At 36.9% G+C, this 12,246-nt stretch overlaps 1 long non-coding RNA gene across 4 annotated transcripts; it reads left to right on the top strand.

Moving 5' to 3' along the window:
• The first annotated feature begins 6,642 nt into the window (after positions 1-6,642).
• On the top strand, positions 6,643-11,122 carry LOC114873487. 4 transcript variants are annotated; one of them, XR_003788950.2, is made up of 3 exons: positions 6,643-8,336; positions 8,434-8,751; positions 11,060-11,122. It is a non-coding gene; the product is annotated as an uncharacterized LOC114873487 (long non-coding RNA). The 4 variants fall into 4 exon arrangements; XR_003788953.2 differs by lacking the exon at positions 11,060-11,122 and having other exon boundaries at positions 6,643-6,751; positions 7,536-8,336; positions 8,434-9,309; XR_003788951.2 differs by lacking the exon at positions 11,060-11,122 and having other exon boundaries at positions 6,643-8,139; positions 8,253-8,336; positions 8,434-9,309.
• Positions 11,123-12,246: the final 1,124 nt, after the last annotated feature.

The following is a 12,246-nucleotide window of genomic DNA, read 5'->3' as shown; positions in this document are numbered from 1 at the left end:
ACTATTATGCTAATCGCTGACAAACACCAGAGACTGTTTTAGAGCAACGTTGGTGAAACGCGATTCGCCTGTCGATGAAGTTGAAGCAAAAGAAAGATAGAGAACTTAGAAAGCATTAGTGGCTGGTTAATCTATGAATTTTTCCAGTTTAATCCTTATTTTCTTGGCCATTCATTTGTTCCTTTTTCATTTTTTTTTTTTGTTTCATCTTAAATACAAAGGGTGAGTCATTTAAATGAAATACTTAAATATCACAACATATGCCTATGAAATCTTATTTTACGTAGGGTTTATTTTTCATTTGAAACTCATTTTGTAAATTATTTTTGTCCCGTATAATTTTGTGTATTAACGAATGATTTTTGCAAATTAAATGCAAAGCAGAAATCCTTCCTTTACTTCGAAGAATCAAGTGAATTCCATACATCTGGTCAATAGTGTATTACAAGAGTCTTCGGTCCATTCATTATAATCGTCGACAGGGTAACAAAATTTTTGCAATTACAACGCGTAAACAAGCGGTCCGTACAAACCGCTTTACTTTATCTACCGTCGCTTGTCGTACATTATAAATAGCCAGGAGGCAGTGCTGGAACAAGCACTTCACTCCACGTGTCAAACATCTAATCGAAATAAAAGCTGATTGCTTTCAGTAATTCCTCTTTTCTACAGCTGTGTACCATCGATACGCCAATTGTAACCGATTACGATTTACACGGCAGGTTAGTGTTTATCGTTAACCCTTGACTCGTTGTAAACGAGGCGTCTTTGACCCGTAACTACTTTGTCAATTTTATGCGTAAGCGACAAGTTATGAGCCTCGTAAAGCGCTTTGTTGTTGAAGGAAAACGTCTATTGTGTGTCCAAGTAGTATAGAAATCCATTTATCTAAACGGATTAGGAAGATAAGACCGCTTTGATTTATTAATTAACAAATGTACAAATTTTTCATCTTCCAAATTTTCAAATTTTCCAACTTCAAAATTTATAAATATAAAATTTTCAAAATTAGAAATTTAGAAATGGTAAAAATCTGTAGACTCTTGTTACGAACAGCTCGTTACCGCAGATATAGAAAGGAAATGACTTTCTTTCGACCAGAAAATCATCCACTTAACAGGTTAAACGCCATTTTCTCTATATAAAGAAATAGATCTTCGGCTTCCGCCTTCCACGCAACGTTTCCGTCTTTCGAAGATTACCCAGTTCGAACAAGAACAAGCATAGAGAATCAGGTATAAAAGAGAAAGACAAAGAAGGAAAGAGAACGATCCTGTTACAGGAGCTTCCCACGACCGACATTTTCATCGAACTCGAGGAAGCCATCGCGGCCAATGAATATTCAAGGTTTCCCGATAGATCTACTTTGGAAACCGATTACGTACCCAGCCACGCGTTACGTTTCTATTTTTCTTTCTCCTTTTGATGCTCGTTAACGCGAAACAAGGCGCGCTATTAATCACCTGTTCCCTCGGTGCGTGCCGCAACGTTCGCCGCGAAAAATCAACCGAGAGAATTGAAACGTACACCTCTGACACACTTTCTAGGCGCATTGTGCGGCTATACGGTCGTGTAGGGAAGACAAAATAAATAAAAAAAAAAAAAACAAAAAAAAGACTGGAGTAAATCAGGAATTTTAGAAATTGAATGAATCTTCACGGATCGAATGCTAATTATTCACGATAAAAGTAGTTTTATTTCAAACTTTCAATTTGCTACCTTGTAATTAGGGACCAAGGTGAACCCGTTCTGCCCCCCAAAAAAGTGAGTTGACCTCATTATTTTCAAATTCTAAGATTCTGAAATTTTTAGATTTTCAGTTTCTAATATTTCAAATTTCGGATGTCAATCATCGATGACCCCTCGTGGCATTTAACGCGTTAACATATTGACGGTCAATTAAAATCGCGATTGATAATGGAAGAAATTTTTCTAACGTTCGTTTTCCTTCAGTTGATAATACGAGAATGGAAAATTGTTTATCTGCGAACGAGAAACCGGTATCAGAGTCAAAATAGAACAAGCGGTTCAGCGACATTACGTAAAGGCATTAGCGTTAATTCGATAAGGATCGTCGGGAAGCGGAACGAGACCGGTTACACGAGACACCCGGTATAAGAGCAAGGTGGACGGCCTTCGTGATTAGGTGTATTTTACAGTTGTCCCTTGTACACGTGAAACGAGTCAAACACTTTGCTTCAAACGATATTATTAAGATTGGCCGAATTTCTTGTCTGATTTATAGTTCAACCTTATAATTCTCTCAACGTCTGAAATTTCTCAAAGATTCGCGAATACCAATCATTCAACTATACTATAATTCTAAGTATGAAACATAAAATAATTATAAATGCAAAATGAAATTTATGTCATATGTTCATTAAAATATTTAATAAGGAATGGAACTGTTAAATGATTTCAAAGCCACCTGTTTTTGAAATTAAAATTCTAAATAATAAACAGCAAAATTACTCGAGCAAATTCGTGATTCATTCCGAACAGATGATTCATAAGTCCGTCTAAATAAATCAATAAAGAGAGTTGTACGAACATTGGAAAAAATACTGAATAGCACAAGAGTCAGCTAGGTTTCGAATGGAAAGGAATTGTAACCAGTCGATATTCTATTTCGTTCGGGACTCGAAACAATGGAGAAAATTCACACGGATTCCAACGATACCGTGTGTTCACCCTTGCGAAACCAAATTAACTGGGTCAAAGGCGATCCATTAAAAATGCATGCACGCCTAAACGTGTCATTACCCTTTACATAAAAAAAAAGTCAAATATAGCAAGAGAAATCCAGGTACAACATGTGAAATTCTCCAGAGTTTCATTTGCAGATTTGCAAATAATGAGGATCCTTATCGGAGATTTTAAAGATTACAGCGATAATAATTTACGTAACGATAAATACCAGGTGATTAGAGGTTGAATCCAAGTAGGGATAAAAGTAAAGTACCGGAAAGATTAGTATGTACGAGTATCCAATTGCAAATAAAGTCACTTTGTTCTGAAATGAATTCCAGATGAACAATCATGCAGACAATTTCAATAGAATCTGAATGTTCGTCTTTGCGGAAGAATATCAACTATTTGAAACGCGAAGCTACGAAAATACATGCATCGATGCGTATAATTGAATGATTAATGAAAAAATCGTTTTCGACATTTTATCTTTCAGCAAGTCATTCAAAGATGTAAAGAATGTGTAATGTGAGTGAATGTGAATAACAATAAAAAGAATTATTTAAAGAGAATGCATTTTCTGACAAAGATGATCGTAGCGGAAGAGTTAATGAAAAAGCTGTGATAACGCTGACAAACGCATCATGTATTCAATATTATGTTAATAAATGTCACTATCATGTCACTACACGTTCGTGTAACTCTCTTAATTTATTCGCCTTTCTTTTGTTCTGACACGAGAGCGACATTTCCTGTCGATGCAGTATCAAGCGGATTACGTCATTGAATGCCTCACGATGCTGTTCGCGTGCATCATTACTAATGATAAACAATTATCAAACTCGATGGGAATTCACCTGCGACGAGATGAAACTCAGCAACAGGTGTATTAGAGCTGTTTCGTTAAGAAAGGAGAAAGATTAATCCGGAGATGACTATTCTTCATAAAAAATATTAAATAAATCAAATTCCAAGTATCAATTACTTCAAAAAATGATATGACAGATACAGACATACTATCTGAAGCACTTTGGCCAGTAGTCATAAATACCAGAAATGCCTTAATTCCTTTTATTTGAACAGGTTTGACATACGTCAACGTCTACAAATTCAGGTATATCCCGTTTTTTTTTTTTTATTCAGGGTCCCGTTTCTCTGCTCTTGGACATCGTCGACGCGTGGCCAAGCTCATCGAGACACATGGTAGATTATATTTTTACCTTGGTCACCCTGTAACGACCAGTTACCATTGGAATTTTCTTATCGAACACCGATAACGCGACGTGGCTGTATCTTTTGAAGTCGCCACGATTTTATTCAGGGCCAATTAAGTTGCCAGCTTCGACGAAGGCTGCGAGTTTTTGCGCGGAGAAACCTAATTGCCAGCCGAGCTGTTTCGCGAGTTCGATTGCCACAGACGAAGGATATTTATGGGGACTCCGTTTTGTCGAGCTCTAATTACTCCGATGGTGTGCGAAACGATGTGCGCGATTGCGTGATTTGGTCGCCTCCTGTGTTAGATGGATCGACACAGCCACGATTAGGATTCCTGATAACGTAATTTATGTATATGTTCCCTTGATCATTCTTGCAGGTTTGTCAGGCTTTATCGAGCTGGTTAGTTATGATTATAAGTTTTGAGGGATGGAACTTGAAACTTTGTGCCTCTATATTTCTAAATTCGAAAGCTGGAAAATTCGATATTTCTAAATTTGTATGTTGGAAAATTTGATATTTCCCACTTAATGTGCCCACAACTGCCCTAAACTAATTTCAAAATATATTATTCCAACTTTAGACCTGAACAATTATAAAGACGAAAAACCACGAGTGACCGAAAGTTTCTTCACGCTAGGCAACCGTGTCAAATGAGTGAGACCGAACCGTTGACAGGATTCGAATAGGCGTGTTCTCTGCTCGAACAGCTTCCATTGACTCCGTCTTATTTATAAACGTGTGTCTGGTCTCGTTGGTTGTGACATTAGGATGAAATATTACGTACCGTTCAGCGTGGGCGGTTCAACGCGAATTCATAGCAGAGGGTTACGGTCTTTTGACGTGTCCCATTTTCCTTTGACAGAAAGGACGTTCGATTCGTGGCCAAAGAAATTTCTACACCGAGTGAAAAAGATTTCTCGTTTCTTATGCGTTCCGTGTTCAAATTCAGCGTGGGTGATAGTCATTCTTAGATCTTAATTCAAGGCTCTTGAAGAATCGGATAAGTTAATTGGGTGATGCTTAAATTGCTCCTTCAAATATGAATGCTTCGTTAAAATGAAGTACCTATATGTATGTTTTGATAATGACTTCTCACTGCGACGACGTATTGACTGATGATGTTTTTAAAAAGATCTCGATGGATTTGTCACATTAATTGAGTCCAACCGAGCTTGCTAATTGGAAGAAAAATATTAAAAATCTGTACCATGATATTGGAAATTGTGAAAGAGGGCTTGATTAAAGAGAAATTGAATTTTATTAAAGTGAAATTTCTTCGAAATTTCGCAAAGGAACATGCAGAGATGGTTGGACGGATACGAAAGAGGTAGAGAGATGCCGAAGAACGTCCGCGGAATTCCGCAGGTCTGGTAGAGAGCGCGATCAACGGGCGAGCCTCGAAAACGTCCGATCGCCTTTCAACAGAAAACACTTCCTTGTTCGCATCGTCCCGTTATCAATGGTCGAATCGTTGAAACCTGACGTTGATTTATCGATCTGACCTCGCGACGGCTTACATGGGGTCACGGAAATTGCGGTGGAAAGGTTCCTTCTTCGCGAGGGGTTCTCGATATTCGTGTGGTTCCGTGCTAAATCGACCGCGCCTATAGTATCCCCATTATACACACTCTTATGTTCACTATTGACGGGCTTTATTTCAACGTCAATAAGAATTTTCAACGTCCAAACGGCTCGTTAACTTGACAAATTACTAGCCTTGCGATTAGTGGGAACGGAGATGATTTATCGTTGATTCCGAAAGCTTTCGGGTGACGACGGTGGTTTCACGGCGATCAGATGAATAATAAAATAATAATTTCAAACAATAGTAGACTTGGACAGATAAAATTCTAAAATTTTTAAGTTTCAAAATTCTAAAATTCCAATATTCTAACGTTCTAAGGCTTGTCTACAATCTAAATCCATTAGCAGCAAGAGAAAAGTAAGATTGGACGTTGGTATACGCCCCTGGGTGTCTCCTCAGCTGACCAGGACCTCCTTTTGCCGAGGTAACAAGAAGCGACTCTCTCGATCTTCCTTAAAGTAGGTCTCGGGAACGAAGGAAGCGCGACAAGGAGGGACCAGGACGAATGAGGACAACACGGGCAAAAAGGAGAAAAAGTAAAACGAGTAAAAATCATGGAAACGTATGTGAAGACTCTCCTGCGGGCTCTTGTTCGTCGAACCGTGACCAATAACTATTGCAATCGTCCTGGGATTAACGAGCTGCTTCACTTGGCACACAATCGATTCCTGGATGAAGGAAACACATTGTGTTTCTACTTTTTTTATGTTCTCTATAGACTCTGGTACGTGTACAATATTGACTAACAATAGATACATTTAGTATAACAAGACAATGTATCATATGTAACTTTAGTACGGATCTTTGATTCCTCTAATGAAAAACAAAATCATTCTCCAAGAAAAATTTATTTAAAAAAAGAGAGATTTTCCAGGATAATCGCGAGTCTGAGTGAAAATAGAGTTCCGTAAGTAGCGGATAACGTGTCAAGCGGAACATTCTGCACAAATAAAAGGCGAATGAATGAAACATCGATGCGATTAACAGCGAATATCCCGTGGCTAAAGCTCTTAACGTGTTTTATCAGCGACAGGTGCGCGATTCACCCCGCGTGAAAGGTCGATTTTCGCGGTGAATGGGCGCGGTCTTGATATCTCCCGATAACGGTGTTTCCATCCAACATACGTTTAATTCTCAGCTGAGTGCGACAACGTTCGTGTCGATAAATCATAATCGTTGGACAGTTCCGTACCACGGAATCTAAACCGAGCCGCGATTAATTACAAAAGTGATATTTAACGCTGTTGGTGTCCGCTGCGGGTAAAATTGAAAAATCTAACGGGTAGCATTGATGAATTGAAATGTCTATGCTACTATGAGATTGTTTTAGTATTTTTCAGACAATTCAGATTTATCATTTAACTTTCTAGCTGTGGAATAATAATTTTCAAACTAGAATGTTTATAATAATCCATTAAAACTTAAGATGGCCGCTTACAAAGTTCCCTTTCTAAGGAGGAGTTTCGTTCACCGCGAAGAGGTGCTGACACGCCACGATCTCTCCCGTTTCTCTATGTTAGAAAATAACATTTAACCGTTCAACGGTGCATAAACCTAAATCGTCCGAGTTATCTCGAAAATCTCGTGCGGCAACGCTTCTTATGTTTCTCCGTTGAACCGGAAGAGGAGGTTTGTCCGTTGTCTCGGCGTTCATTTATTCAGCATCTCGATGCCCCTTTTGTGTTTGCTCAGCCACGCCTGAGAATCGGACGATTCCTAGCAACAACTAGATCTGCTTCTAATCCGTTCGATTCCATAAGCACATAGCACGCGATATTATTAGCCATATCATCCATTGGCGTCTCCTCTTTCTTCCTTTTGTTTTATTTACCCCTCAGAATACTCGTAGAATAGAAACTCATAACTCACCTCTGTTACATGTAGCCAACAAAAATGTCTAATTTTTACACTAATGAAAAATTCATCATTTTTTCAATGACAATTCATAATAATTAACGTATAGCAATACTGTACAGAATTTTTAGTAATTTGTTGCAATTTTTTTTTTTTTTAATTACTTAAGTGTATTAAATTTGAATTATAGATAAATGGTGTTGATTTTATATAAATCAACAGGTTGAAATAATATCTATTGACAAAATTTGCGACGCCAATGATGGAGTGACTCAACGTTCTCTCCCGATTTCGATCGTTAATAGGAACCGCTTCACAATAAGAATAATAATAGTAATAAGAAGAATAACAAGGAGGGTAATGGAAGAGTAACCGAGCGAACAGTGTAACGACGACACAACGGTGTCCCATTGTGCGCCCTGTATCCCGATACCAGGCATGAACTGGCCCGAACAATCGGAAGAAACGCGAGGTGGATGGCGGCTATGGTGGTCACACTTTGCTGCCTCAGGATGTACTGAGCACCCAGTCACCGTGTACCTTTTTTCCTTTTAGTTAGGTCGTCCAGGGTATTACGGTCACCGATCCGTTAATGTTCAATGGAAATATTTGTGAATAATAAGTAATGCGGTATTCCCATTTTTAAACGGTATTTATGCATGGATTATAGCCACCATAATGATTTCTATTCCTATTAACTTGTAAGTGATGTGTACTGATAATACTAGACGATAGTCTCTATTTACCTGGATTCTACTTAAACATAACTAATGTGGAATTTTGATTTTTAAACGGTACATATTAGTGAAGCAATATTTATGGATTATAGCCACTAATAATATATTCTATTCCTATTATGTACCGATATTTGTAACTGAAGTGATACGTACTGATAATATTTTTTTAGATAACGTGGTATCTATTTTTAAACGGTAATATTTATGGAGTATCTAATAATATTAGCAGTATGTATTTGTAAGTGAAGTGATATGTAAGTACTTTCTTCAGAAGCTATTTATAAATATGAATGGTCTTTATGAATGGTGTATGAAATATTTCTCTTTTTAAATGGTATTTACTGATTACAGGCATTAATAACGTTTACTTTGCATAATAAACCTGGCAAACAGTTTTATTGTTTTGAATAAAAGAAGAAAATTATTGTAAACAGCAACAACCTTGGAAATATAAAAAGATATATGCAACAGAGGATGAAGAATACGAACGGAAAGAAAAAGAAACCACTTTTCCGACCCAATGCTCAGCTACATGCGCGTTTCTTCTTTCATTAAGATGCAATCACTGGCTACAGCGGAGCCGAGCAATGTTCTTTTAACCACCAGCCGGGCATTAGCACGATGGAAAGAAATCGTCTTCATTACGACGGCGAAACACTGTAGCGACTGGTAGGCTTTTTTTTATCAGACTCAACAAACGCGTAATTTCCATTGGTTATGCTCTCTAAACGCCATGTTTCAACGTTATGAGATACCATCATTTGAATCCCTGCTGCAGCACCGATTGATAATTGCCACCGGTGCGGTGAGAGAAAGTATTTCGAGGAATTATCAGAAATGATCGCTTCTGTCTACCAATTAATCGATATTGCTAATTATGACCTCAAATTTGCATATTTTTATTTATAAACATGGATACTTTATTCGATGGATTCTCCCTGTCTCTTCTCCCCCATTTTCTTTTTTTTAATAAAAATGATCGAAAAGATGATCTAAATCCTATGTATATATTCTTAATTAACACGTTAAGGGTTATGAAATCACGGTATTGTTTATGAAACAACCCATTGCCCAGTTTTCCTGATATCCGTTTCCTTCGGGATCCTGTTTCTCTGTAATTTGACCGTCTCGAAATCCATCCGTTCCGTTATTAAACCGTGTAGCGATTTCACAGTTCCGTAACCCATTTATCTTAGGGTCTAACCATTCCTTGATCCACGCGTTCCGTTATCCCAACCAGTGTTCATGATTCGACAATTACAAGATCCAACTGTTTCGGTATACGATTCAATAATCCATTTGTTTCACGGTTTAATACGCCTACGCTTTTTAGACGTTCTCAAAGACATTGGATACAATAGTACATTTGTTTCGTCCTTCCAATGATTCAAGTTTCGATCTTTTTTCATACTTCCGGTTTATGTTATTCTGAATGAATGCTTTAGAGTATGTTTCTTTTATAAAGGAATTATTATTAACCTTTGCAAATGCTATGTGATTTTTTATGTAACTTTGCTCTACCATTTTTCATAAAAGGAGCTGTATTTATAAATTTTTTATTTTCAAAACTATCCATCAAATTGAGTTAATTTTCTTTTTATTTTAATCTACAAAATTTGATCAATTGTAAAAATTCTGTTCTCGTTGAAAATTATTAATAAATTCTGTTTTAATAAGTGTCTCATTGGAAGGGGAATATTAAAAAAAAAAAAAGAAAAAAAAAATCATCACGTCTTTCAGAAATATTTGAAAATCATAATTTTACATAAAAGTGTTGATCAAATTGTAAATTCCTATCATAAAGACAATAAGATTTACTATCAGATGAATGGACCCACAGTTAGATCCATCAAAAGGAGTAGCAATACATCAATATTATAAAATGTAACACCCTGTATTTACCGGATGATTAATTTATTTTACAGTACCGCGACCCGATCATTCCACGAATCGTGATCCGTTTGCATGATCAATTCGATCCATGACCCAAGTGTCCCGTGGCTGCGGACCCCTCGTTTCTCGTCGTTTTGCTACGACCTTAGGATCGTAATTCATTGGAGCGTCGAGTGTCCACTTCATCATCGCTTTCATCGCAATTAGACACCGGTGTATGTACTGCTGTACAAGATCCTCGAAGCGGATCAAAACGCCATTTAAGGATCATAGATCTCCTCGGGATCGGCACGCGTTCGGATTTCACTTCACAGTAAAATAAGGGCAAACTGGAGACATATCGACACGAACGACATCGTTGTCAATTCATTAAAATTTTTTCTTATTTTTCATTTAATTGCCAACTTTCAAATTTCCAATTCCGATCTTTCAATATGTTCCCCTACATTATTGAAATGATAGTAATACTAATTATTAAAATTGAGAATAGTTAATTTGCAAATTACAAATTTCCAAGCATTCAATTTGCTTCTCTTCATTATTAGTAGAAGTAATAGTGAAGTTGCTCAAAATAACCATTAGATAAATTTTCTAACTTTCTGCTTACTTACATTCCCTTCATTTCTCTCCAGAAACGACCCCACCTTCCCAACAAAATAACTAAAAAGCATCATTAATCAGAGAAAATTGCAAGCAGTACCCGTTACTCTTCCACAATTTCTCAACAAAAGGACAGAAAATAGATTCTATAGATAGCATCGATATCGAAACTCGTGACCAATTATATTTACAGGACACAATGAAACCGACATAGAGCTGAATTCTTTTCGTTAAACAAAACGTTCATCAAACATTATAGTATTAAAATTGCTTTTGAAGACTCAACAAAATCGCTGCCGATCACCAGTCTTTTGACGAAATTGTTATTATTAGGAGATAGTGATCTAGCAAAAAACTATGATCGCGTTCTCTTGGACTTTCTAGGCTAACGATGCCTCCTCGGGGAAGAATGTTCGAGGAGAAATCGATGCATCGCGACGAAGATGAGCACCTATATATCTCTATAATTAGTGGTCTGTTACAGGTGAACGTGTTAACGAGCTGATCGATGACACCAAACCTGAGTCTACTTAGATCATTAGATACATCAAGATCTAAATGTTCAAAAGTTAGAACATGCAAAAATGTTCTAAATGTTTAAATAAATAAAATATTTAACAGCTTACAATTAAAGCAATTGCCTATTTTTGATCCCTTCCTTCATAAATCGAAATAAAAATTAGACAGGGAAATTTATAGCTCACAAAAGTAACACCTCCCTGTTCTAATCCTCTCGTTATTAAATTAAGATAATCAATTCAGTCGCAGCCAGCACCATGTAAAGTAATAATTTACTTACCCAACACCACAGGGTACGGGGTCCGATGGTTGTCCCACGAACCTCGATGGAATATGGCCGTGGGATTCGTCGAAGCGTGTTTCCTGTCCGTTCCTCGGGTCGAGCAATTTAGCCGGATCGAAAAAGAGGAGCAGGTGAAATTCGGCTCTTGACCGACGTCCAACCAACGAGCTGTAAACACATGGACCTGTTGATGATAAAGAAATTAGCAGGACCGATGATTTATGACTTTTGATGAGGTCCTTAAAAGCACCGGGATATCGGAGAGAAAATTGATTTATTTGTTGTTATGATTGATATTTCTTTTTCTCGCCTTTTTTGCGTGAAAGAGAGATGTAACGTGTGGGATTAAAAGTAAACATTGTCAAGATGGTAAAATGATAATGCTTGTTTTTAAAAGGAAATTCAATTTCATGATTTTTTGCAATTCAGACTACTGAAGAATTTTTTGATTTGCAAAAGAAGTCTCAAATATTTTGAGTCACACAAAAAATTATGCAAACCTCATTTGATGAATAAGATTTGTATTAAACAGAATAAATTAGGTTTTAGAATTTTTCATATTTTATTTTATCTTCCCCGAAATTCCAAAAACCATCATTGCAAGGGTTAATGAGTTTCATTCGCGAGCAATATAAGAATCATTAAGCAAGGTAACTATAATTAACATCATTTTTTGATTACTCATAAAATTATGTATTACTTGGGATGTATCCAAATCAAGAAAGCCAAATTTCCTTCGGATTAAACGTGTACTTTGGTGGCTCGTAAAATCTGCGGTATCATTACGTAAACAATTTTCGCAGAAGTCGAAATTTAACTCTCCACTTATCCCAGCGTGTCGTACAATTCTCAGGATATTTCCTGAGAAA

Source organism: Osmia bicornis, chromosome 6, assembly GCF_907164935.1.
Source record: "Osmia bicornis bicornis chromosome 6, iOsmBic2.1, whole genome shotgun sequence".
NCBI classification, from domain to species: domain Eukaryota; kingdom Metazoa; phylum Arthropoda; class Insecta; order Hymenoptera; family Megachilidae; genus Osmia; species Osmia bicornis.
The sequence above is the reverse complement of the archived record's forward strand: the minus strand, read 5'-3'. Positions and strand labels throughout refer to the sequence as shown.